Here is a 12,196-nt window from a genome sequence, read left to right on the forward strand (position 1 = left end):
AATAGGTAATATTTATGAAAAATATACTATGCCAGTCATATAGTGATTACCGAAACCTATCTTTAGACACTTTATTTATGAAAATCACTTGAGTCATTGTTGAAATATTAATTTTTAAAGTAAATTTTGCACATAAATCATTAAACGACTACAAACTACACTTGGTATTGAGATTGCATTTTCACCCACACACTTTTCTTACTTTTTTCTTAATAATCATGTTACTGGCTTCTCTGTAACTTGTCAGGTTCAGGTTTCATTAGGTTTTCTCTTATCTGATATTTATTCTGTACAATCAGCCTAACCATAGTAGTTACTGCTTGATGTTTTACACAAACAACTGGGTTTTCCTGACAACATGGCCAGAGCCAGTGTTTACATAACCTGCAGTCTTAGTCATTTTCACACAGTGTCCATCACTGGCACTCAAATGGTGTGGCCATCTATTGATAACACTGCAAAGCTCATGTTTCTCAATAAGCTTTGCCTAGGTTGGCTGATGCAATGTCCTGGCTGTTGAAACATTCACTAGCTCCCTCCTCCTCCTCCTCCTCCTCCTCCTCCTCTTACAACAGGATGTGTTCACAAATTGCCATAGTGAAAGTAATAGAAAATTTAAACTTCCATGTACTAGGATTAAGATAAAGTGGCATATAATTTGGTCTTATTTGTGAACAAACTACCTCAAAGGACAAATTAAAAAGACTGACTGTAGGCAAGGCACTGATGACCTGGTGCACTATGTGATCAAAAGGATCCGGACTTATGACTAAAAATGACTTAAAAGTTCAGGGCACCCTCCATCGGCAATGATGAAATTCAATATGGTGTTGGCCCAACCTTAGCCTTGATGACAGCTTTCACTCTCGCAGACATATGTTCAATCAGATGCTGGAGTGTTTCTTGGGGAATGGCATCCAATTCTTTACAGAGTCCTGCACTGAGGAGAGGTACCGATGTTGTTCGGTGAGGCCTGGCATGAGGTTGGCATTCCAAAACATCCCAAAGGTGTTCTACAGGATTCAGATCAGGACTCTGGGCAGGCCAGACCATTACAGGGATGTTATTGTTGTGTAACCTCTCCACCACAGGCAGTGCATTATGAGTAGGTGCTCAGTCATGTTGAAAGATGCAGCTGCCATCCCCGAATTGCTCTTCAACAGTGGGAAGCAAGAAGGTGCTTAAAACATCAATGTAGGCCTGTGCTGTGGAGGTGCTATGCAAAACAATGGGTGCAAGTCTCCTCCATGAAAAACACGACCACACCATAACACCACTGCCTCCGCATTTTACTGTTGGCACTACACATGCTGGCAGATGAGGTCACCAGGCATTAGCCATACACACACCCTGCCATTGGATCACCACTTGTGTACCACGATTCATCACTCAACACATTTTTCTGCTGTTCAATCATCCAATGTTTACACTTGATACGCCAAGAGAGGTGTCGTTTGGCATTTACCAGCATGATGTGTGGCTTATGAGCAGCTGCTGGACCATGAAATCAAAGTTTTCTCACCTCCTGTCTGTCATAGTACTCGCAGTGGATCCTGATGCTGTTTGGAAATGTGTGATGGTCTGGATAGATGTTGTGGGGTTGTGTACTACTGAGGGCTATGGTGGGGATGAAGCCTCTGTCATTTCTAGGTCCCCAGTTACATACATACATACATACAACCTGAAGTAAAAACTTGTCTCCACATCATTTTTTCTAAGTGTGCTAGTCCCACAAGGAATGCCAAACTTGTGTGAAGTTTGGAAGGGAAGAGAAGAGTTAATGCTGGACGTACAGCTGAGTGCAGGTTGTGAGTCATGAATCATGCTTGGCTAGCTCTCAGTACAGCACATGCCTGTGAATATTGCTCTTGAACTCTGCATATAATTATTGCTGTTACCAGTTATTCACAACTAATTTTTTTAATGGATTTTACATACTATTTATTATATACCTGCATTGTTGTGCAGACCATATCTTTGCGTAAATTATTATACACCAAATTTTTATAACTTACAGATTTTAACTCCATTGAGACTAAAGTAATGACAGTATAAATACAGTGACATAAAACAACAATAACAATAATTAGATATATAAAAAATCTCACAAAGTGGTGGAAGAACACACACATAAAAGAAGGTTATAGTTAGGCAAGCTTTCACAGCCAGTGGCTCCTCCTTCAGGCAGAAGGGTTGAAGGAGAAGGAAGAGGGATGAAGAAAAAGGACTAGAGGGGTCTAGGAAAAGGGGTGTAGTTTGCATAAATTAGTCAGAACTGTGGGTCAGCGGAGACTTACCGGACGGGATGAGAATGTCCCATCCAGTAAGTTTCTCCCAACCCGTAGTTCTGGGTGACTTCCAAACTGTAACCCTTTTCATAGACATCTCTATTCCTTTACTTTCACCCTTCTTCCTTCCCCTTCAAGCCTTATGCCCGAAAGAGCCACTGGCGCTGAAATCTTGCATAATTGTAATCTCCTTTTATGTGTTTGTTCTGCTGCTGCTGCCTGGTGAGTAGATTTTTTATCTATCCAATTACATTATACTTTCAAAAATTTATTGTTTTTGTTGTTATAACTACATAAATGATCATATAATCAGATTTTGTTACTGAAAAAGCATGCCAGATAAGAGCACAATTATGAACACATGATAAAATTAATTGCAAATAGAGCAGAATGCTCTTTAATTAATTTCATACATCACATAAGGTGATCTCAAGTTTGTCCTCTAATTGTAGGTCAAGGTTCAATTCTGAATATTCAGAGAGAACACATACATAAGGTAACACATCTTTATTTTATCATAAAGCACATCATACCTGTACATACCAAGCAATTGTCAATAAAGTGAGAATGTGCATGTTTTAAGGAGCTTTTGCACATGTGCAACTTGTGTGATGTAATTGCCTTATATAGATTTGATAAACAATGTGCATGGTTCACGATGTGCACTGCTAGCTCTTGCCACTCAAGTAGAAGTTTCTGTCAGTGCTGCCAGGTGGGAGCACACTCCAGCAAAATTTTATCCCCATTTGCTCAGCATAAATCCTGCTAGATGATAGTGTACTCCTCAGATTTGCTAATTCCCTCAGTATATACTGTAGTAAAATTAGATCGAATGTCAGTATATGTTTAATTTGAACTGACAGTAAACCTATTTTCTGGGTTTCTAAATGAGTTAGAGTACATCAAGTTATGAATTTTATCATACAGCAATCCATTTGAGGCACCGACAATGGAATCTCCCCAAGGCACCCCCTCAGATTTAGTGGTAAGAGGGGCCCAGCGAACAGCCCATCGAAAACTGTACACAGATCAAGCATGAAAACAGGAAGAAGGTGTACTTAAATGTGAAAAAAAGCAAAATAGAAACAGTGAATTGTCCAAGGACAAGAATTACAGTAAGAGGAACCGTTGAAGAGTGGTGGCCTCATGGGAAAGTGGTTAAAAGTGGTTATAGTGTTGGACTGTCACATGGGTGAGCCATGTTCGAAACTCCATCATGCCAACTTCCCCCTCCCCCCCCCCCCCTTCCTCCCCCTGCTGTATTCAAATTTGTTTCCTTGTCATGGTGTAACATCCATTTGCAACAGTGAAATGTAAGGAAGGGACCTATAATGACAGTTTATTCTATACAACTACTCTGTTAGCAGACAAAGGTAAATGGCTTTCAAATGAGAACCACAAATGTTTGGTGACAAGGCAACAAGTCAACCAAATCCTCCACTAGAAAACTTGTCTGGTGTGTCATACACAGCATTAGTGACAGTATGTCTGTCATATGACAATAATCTATCACCGCACCTAATCTGTAGCCTGGTAAGTGAGTGAGATATGCCTTCTTGCTCGATTTAAGAGTTTGTATGAATGTGATCACTCCCAAGGAAATGATGAAAACATAGTAGTTTGTCAAATGATCTGCAACTAATGAACACAGCAGTTTCACAGTCACACAGTTTCTCCATGCTCTGTCAAAACAAATGTTTTTAACATTTTTGAAGTTGCATTCTGTTTGGAAGTTTTGACACTTGAATTCCTTTGTTGCAACATAGTTAACAACCATTTATGTGTCATTTTCATTTCTGCGAGACATCTATGTGGTATCTTGCCTGCTCTCACAATTCATCACATTTACTTGCGACAGTAACGTATTCTTACCACATGACTCATATTATGTAACCAATGTATAGTATGACAACTGCCAAGACTAAAGAAAGAGAACAAACATTTCAATGACCAGTCAGTCATTTCACAGTGTTGTGTAAAAAAAATGAGATTACATGCCATGAGGGGGTTTTGAACACAGCTCACTTGCAGAACAATCTATTACTGTGATCACGACGCTGTGGCTGTTCACTTTCACTCAATATTGCACTTGTTAACCTTGAACCATTCACTGTTCCTATTTTGCTTTTTTTTTTCCACAGTTCAGAACAATTTCTTACTTGATCTGTGTTAATTTTTTAATGGGCTATGCACTGTGCCATCTTACCACTAAATCTGAGGGGGTTATGATGGGGAGTTTCCCTTGTGAGAATCATAAGGACCTAAAGCAAGTCACCATCAGTTGTGAGACTGTAGCATTTATTCATGCTTCTGAAATCTGTTGATCTTATGGTGAATCAGGCTTATCTGTGTTGTAGTCGCACAGTGCATATTTGATAATTCATGAAAAGCTGTATCACTGGTTTCTCTGATATTCACTTAAATGTGGGGATGACTGGTTGTCCTTTAGGCCCTTATGGATCTCTGTGCCTCATTTGTATTCTAGTCAAGTGACCATATTGAGAAGAAATCTGTAGTAGGCCTCTCCACAGAGAAATGCATATTTTATGCTAATGAATGGAAATTGGTTACTGGTCATGTCAAGATCGATCTAGGCCATGGAAAATATTGCCAGGGAATTAAAGTAGTTCATGGGTAAGGAGAATACAAAACAATTGTAGCAGCATTCCAAAATAGTCATTGAATTCAATGTTGCACAGCAAATAGAATTAAAGTTTTCAGAATCTCAATATTATTTGTCTAACCACGAACCTACTATGCTGTCATAGTAGGAGGACAGGTGATACTCCTAAGTGGCACATCCCAGGTGGCGGATAGGGAAGTCCTCACCGGTTTACTGGCGGACTTGAGTGAAATAAAATAGCTCTCGTGGACCAAACACACCCTCTGCAGTTAACAACCAGAGTTGTAAATCGGAGCTTGCTCCAACTAAGGTTGACAACCTTCGACAGTCAAAAATAGAAAGGTCTTTTAGGAAAAAATTTCCACCATCCTGCTCAAAAAGGCAGGAAAAGGCTACATCGGATTCGATGGGTAGTCAACTAGAAGATAGCAATGAATCGGAGCATTTTCAACCATCCAAATGCACACTAAAACACAAAAAGAAGATTAAACATGAGCAAATAAATTATATAGCAACACACAACATAAACTCACTACTTCAGACCGGAAAACTCAAGGAGCTCACAGATGAACTAAATAAACAAAAAATTTTAATAACGGGGATCCAAGAAATGAGAAACACCACAGAGGACCCATTCGAATCACAAGGACACAGAATTTATAATGGGAAACCAGGACCGAGGGCAATGAAACAATGTCCCCAGTTTGGAACAGGGTTTTTAGTAAAGATAAAAATAATAGATTCAGTAACAGATTTCCAAGCAGTATCACCAAGAATTGCGACTCTAAGCTTTAAAACAATGAATAAAACCTATACAATAATAAATGCTCATGCCCCAATAAATGAAAAAAATTGCCTAACAAAAACAAAGGAAGAGGTAGATAAATTTTGGGACCTTCTAGAACAAACTGTGAACAGAGTAAATAAAAAGAATGTAAAAATCTTATTGGGAGATTTCAATGCTCAGTTGGGAAAAGAAAGGAAATATAAAGATATAATTGGAAAATGGAGTCCACATAAATTTACAAACAAAAACGGTCAAAGACTTGTAGAACTCTGCAGAGAACACAACCTTATATCTAAATCAACATACTTTAAGAGGAAGCCAAGTAAACTTAAAACATGGAAACATCCAGACTGGAGGAAGGGCGAGTGGCAGCTAGACCATGTCTGTATGGACAAAAATTTTCATAAGGAGATCCACAATGTTAAAGTACTGAGAGGAATAGACACAGGCTCAGACCATTATATGGTTAAAATTAAAATCAAATTCACACCGTTAAAGAAGAGGACCGGAAAAACTAATAAAATAAAAAGGAGGTTTGACCCACATCAGCTAATTAAAAATAATAAGTACCAACAAATAACACAAACCATCAAATTAACAGATGATCTAGAACAACTAGTGCCTAATCTTAAAAAAGAAGCAGAGAATCTAGCTCCCTTGAACCCATGAAGGAAACATGCATGGTGGACATCAGAATGTGACAAACTCCATGAAGATAGACACCAAGCATGGTTAAATTTTCAGACACATAAAACTGAAGAAAATGCCATCAACCTAAAAAATGAAAGAAAAAAATTCACTCAAAATATTAGAAGAATCAAGAGAGGATTTCATAAAGATATTATAAAGTCTATAGAAGGTAATTATCATAAAACCAACTCCAGGAAGTACTACAAAATCTTTGGGAAACAACTACAACAATATGAGGCCCCTACACTAATACTGAAAGATGAAGATGGAAGAATGACACACAGTAACAAGGAAAATGCAGAAATCGTGGCAAAAGCATTTTACAAACTTCTGAATTGTGAGGAACCCAAAGAACCCTTACAAATCAACATAAATACCCCAATAAAAACCAAACCTAACAAACTAGACCCTCCAACTTTCCAAGAAGTAGAAGAAATTCTTAAAGAACAAAAAAATTATAAGGCATGTGGAGAAGATCAGGTTTTTGTTGAAATGTGGAAATATGCAAGTGACACAGTCAAGACCTCCTTACACATGGCTCTAACAAAAATTTGGGTAACAGAACAATTTCCTGAACATTGGACTACAGCTATCATCCACCCACAACACAAAAAGGGAGATAAGAGCAACCCAGATAACTACAGAGGAATCTCTCTCCTAGATTGCACATATAAAATTCTATCCAAGATCCTATATGAAAGTATCAAGGAGCAATTAGAACAGGAGTTAGGGGAATATCAGGGAGGTTTCAGACCATGGAGAAGCTGTGCAGAGCAGATAATTAGTTTAAAATTGATTATGGCATACTACAAGAAACGGAACAAACCTCTGGCAATAACATTTGTAGATTTTAAGAAGGCATATGACTGTCTCCACAGACCTTCAGTATTAAAAATTTTAAGAAATCTAGGACTCCATCCAAAATTAATTAAAATAATACAACTCACTCTAACCAACACCAAATCAAAAGTGAAGTTTAGAGGAGAAATTTCGGAACCATTCCTCATAAAAACAGGCTTAAGACAAGGTGACTGCCTGTCACCATTACTTTTCAACTGTGCACTGGAATACATAATGAGAGAATGGTACAAGGACAATCCAAAGAGGATAAGAATTGGAAGTGCAAAAGATGATATTAGCTTAAACTGCTAGGGATTCGCTGATGATCTTGCTCTCCTAGCCAACACCATTCAAGAAGCCAGGCAACAAGTGAAATCACTACAATAAATAGCAGAGAAAGTAGGCCTTAGAATATCATTTGAAAAAACGGAGATTATGCTAACTGATCCACCACTTGCAAACAAAATTACAATAGGAGAACAGGAAATCAAAATTGTTGATAAATTTAAGTATTTAGGCGAAATAATAACATACAATCTAAATGAGAAGCCATCATGCAAAATAGAATAAAAAAACTGAACTATGCAAATTACATTACCAAAACTACATACAACAAAAAAAGCCTGTCTATAGATGCAAAATTAAAACACTATAAAACAGTTACACAACCAGAAATAACGTATGCAGCTGAAACTATCTTCAAAACAACTAATACAGCAGAAATTGACAGAATACTAAAAATAGAAAGAAGAATAATTAGGACATGTATAAATAAACAGTATAAAATAAATGGACATTGGAGAATAGCATCAAATGAAACAGTATATAAGAAAATAGAACCAGTCATGAGCACAATCAGGAAGAAACGCATCTCATTCTTTGGACATCTGATGAGAACTCCAGAAAACAGAATTAGTAAAAAAATAATACAAAAATTGTGGAATAGCAAGAGCGACATTAAATGGATCACAGAAATTAAGGAAGATATAAAAGAACTTCAAATTACAGTAGATGACCTAAAAAACAAGACAGAGAAAACCAGAATACTGCAAGACCCGCAAACCAGACTACAAATGAAAATCAATAAAAGGAGTACAGGAAGAGTTGTCTCAGATGAAGAAAGAAAGAAAATATCTGAAAGAACAAAGAAATATTGGGCAGACAGAAGAGCAAAACACCTTTCATATAAGAATAGCCTCTAATAATTATATTACCTAAATATATTAAGTTATTGTCGAACCAAATTGTATCCATTTGTAACAACTTGTTTAGAACTTTGTATTTTTTACTACAGTGGTCCAATGAAGGCCATAAAATAAATAATAATAATAATTATTATTATTATTATTTGTCTAAAATTCAAAGAACAGATTTAGTCAGTTTTTTGTAACCTGTTAAAGTATTTGTAGAAATACCAAGGGTCATAAAAAGTTATTCTTGTTATCTGAAATTGTGTTTCATGAATTGCTCTCCAGGTCTTGAAGTAAAACGATAAGAAATTTCAGACAACAGTCCCTTTCTTAAGCACATACCACATTTTGTGGACTATCAGCCACACATTTTTCTTTGAAAAATTGCCTCCAGAATTCAGTTGTCTTCCACTCTAAAGTAGTATAAAAATGTCTAGTGTTTGATTCAAAAATTCCTGCCAGTCTTAAAAATAGCCATACATACCATGCAGCAGGAAACCTGTCTCTACCTGGCAAACTGAGCAAGGTGGCTCAGTTGTTAGCACACTGGACTCACATTTGGGAGGACAATGGTTCAATCCTGTGTCCGGCCATACCGATTTAGGTTTTCTGTGATTTTCCTAAAATCGCTCCAGGCAAATACCAAGATGGTTCTTTTGGAAGGGCATGGCTGACTTCGTTCCCCATCCTTCCCCAATCTGATGAGACCGATGACCTTGCTGTTTGGTCTCTTCCCACAAACAATCCAATCCAATCCAATCTAACTGGCAACATTGTATTCAACTGGCAGCAGCACTGCACCAATGCAACGAACATGAGTTGCAGAATTCACAAGCTTGCTAACACTGTCTCCCTCCTGCCCTGCCATCACAAACTCAGAATGCTGTCCAGCATTTGATGCAGAATTGAAAGCTGTAGCATTTGCAGAAGAATACAAAAACAGAGTAGCTGAGCAGCATAAACTATTCGCGCTTGATGGAGTAGTGAAGAACAACTGCAAGAAATCAGTGAGACTAAATGTCAAAATAGACGGTGGAACGCAAAATGGTAAAAACTAGAAGATGACATACTGAAATGGATTCAAAGACACCATGAAAATAGCGTTGGAATTAATACAAAAATGATTCCAATTTGTGCTAATAAGCTAGTGCTATAGTGGAACTTAACAAACTTTAAAGGTGGAGTTTGTTGGTGCTATAGGTTTATAAAATGTCATGGACTTAGCATGGAAACCAAAACCAAATTATCTTAGAAAATGCCATGAGCATCAAGTGAAAATATTATCTTTCCATCACCTTATTATTCAACACTGAAAGAAAACCAGTGTGGAACAGAGCCAAATAGAAAATATGGAGGAAATTCCTCTACCAAGTAAGATAACTGTTGCAATGAAAGGTGCTAAATATGTAACTATAAAAAAAAGTGGACACAAAAAAATGCACCAGACTGTTGTCTTTTCATGTTGTGCTGATGGTACTAAGCTTAATCCGATGATCATTTTCAAGCACAAAACAATGCAAAAACCTTCTGCAATAATGCCATGTATTGTTGTTGACATAAATGACAAGTGTTGGATGAATGAGGGGTATGACATTAGGGATTAACAAAGAGTTGGAGGGAATGAAAGGTGCTTTATTGGAGAAGAGTTCTCTTTTTCTGCTGGATCATTTAGTAGTCATTAGAAAAATTCTATGAAAGAGAAATTGAGGCAGGAAAATACAAAGCTTTCTATTATTCCAGGAGGTCGTACTTCAGAAATGCAACCTCTTCATGTCTCGATAAATAAACCATTTAAGTATATATGAGAGAGGAATGGCCTTCTCAGGATAGTCTGTCTATCTTCAAGTGCCTGCCAGTCCAGTTCTTTAAATATCTCTGTGACTCTCCTACATGTCAAAAGACCTGTGGCCATTCATGCTGTCCTACTGTGTATGCATTTAATATCGTCTGCAAGTCTTATTTGATGCAGGTCTAGACACATGAGCAGCAAGTCTAGGATGGGCCACATGATTGATTTGTAAGCAGTCTCCTTTATATTGTGAATGCATTTCCAAAGTATTCTACCTGTAAAGTGAAGTCTGGTACCAGTTTTACCCGCAGCTGAACCTGTTTGATTGGAAAATGTCATGTCCCTACAAAGTATTACGTCCAGGTATTTGTATGAGTTGACTCATTGATGTTGAAGTCATAGGGTACTAGGTTTTTGGATTTTGTGAAGAGCAAAATGTTACACTCCTTAACATTTAAAGTAAGTTGCCAACCTTTGCACCACTCTGAAATCATATCAAGATCTTACTGAACTTAAGTGCGGTTCCCTTCAGTCAGCTCTTCTTTGTCGATAACTGCATAGCTGCGAAAAGTCTGATGTTGCTATTAACTTTGACAGTAAGGTCATTAATTTGCAACCACAAACAGCAAGGGACCCAACACACTTCCTGGGGGCCCACCCAAATTTACTTATTTATCTTTTTATTTACATGTCAAGTTCCATAGGACCAAATTGAAGAACAAATCTCCAAGGTCGTGGAATGTGTCAGTACATGAAATTACAACATGAAAGTAATAACAGATTAAAATAAAATGTTTATGAACCCAAAAACAGTCAAGCCATAAGTTTAAGTAAATGCAATCAATAATATAACAAAACCCTTTAAAGTCAGTACCGCCATTAGACTGTTGTTTATTTACAGTGTTGCATTTACACTGACTGTGTAAGTGACTGTTGTTTATTTACAGTGTTACATTTACACTTACACAGTCAGTGTAAATGCAACACTGTAAATAAACAACAGTCTAATGGCAGTACTGACTTTAAAGAAATATATCATGTCTGTGGCCCCGCATTATGAAAAAATTATTAAATATAACAAGAATGAGCTTAAGTTTTCAAGGAATTCCTCAACAGAATAGAAGGAGTGACCCATGAGGAAACTCTTCAGTTTCCATTTGAAAGGACTTGGATTACTGCTAAGATTTTTGAATTCTTGTTGCAGCTTACTAAAAATGGATGCAGCATTATAATCCACACCTTTCAGCACAAGAGTTAAGGAAGTCCGATCCAAATGCAAGTTGCATTTCTGCCAAGTATTGGCCAAGTGAAAGCTGCTTATTCTTGGGAATAAGCTGATATTGTTAACAAGGAATGACAGTAAATAATACACACTACTGGCCATTAAAATTGCTACACCACGAAGATGACATGCTACAGACGTGAAATTTAACTGACAGGAAGAAGATGCTGTGATATGCAAATGATTAGCTTTTCAGAGCATTCACACAAGGTTGGCTCTGGTGGTGACACCTACAACGTGCTGACATGAGGAAAGTTTCCAACCGATTTCTCATACACAAACAGCAGTTGACTGGGGTTGCCTGGTGAAACATTGTTGTGATGTCTCGTGTAAGGAGGAGAAATGCATACCATCATGTTTCTGACTTTGATAAAGGTTGGATTGTGGTTTATCGTATCGTGACACTGCTGCTCGCATTGGTCGAGATCCAATGACTGTTAGCAGGATATTGAATCGTTGGGTTCAGTAGGGTAATATGGAACACCGTGCTGGATCTCAATGGCCTCGAATCACTAGCAGTCAAGATGACAGGCATCTTATCTGCATTGCTGTAACAGATCGTGCAGCCACGTCTTGATCCATGAGTCAACAGATGGGGACATTTGCAAGACAACAACCATCTGCATGAACAGTTTGATGACGTTTGGAGCAGCACGGACTATCAGCTCAGAGACCGTGGCTGCGGTTACTCTTGAAGCTGCATCAGA

Source organism: Schistocerca cancellata, chromosome 4, assembly GCF_023864275.1.
Source record: "Schistocerca cancellata isolate TAMUIC-IGC-003103 chromosome 4, iqSchCanc2.1, whole genome shotgun sequence".
NCBI lineage: Eukaryota > Metazoa > Arthropoda > Insecta > Orthoptera > Acrididae > Schistocerca > Schistocerca cancellata.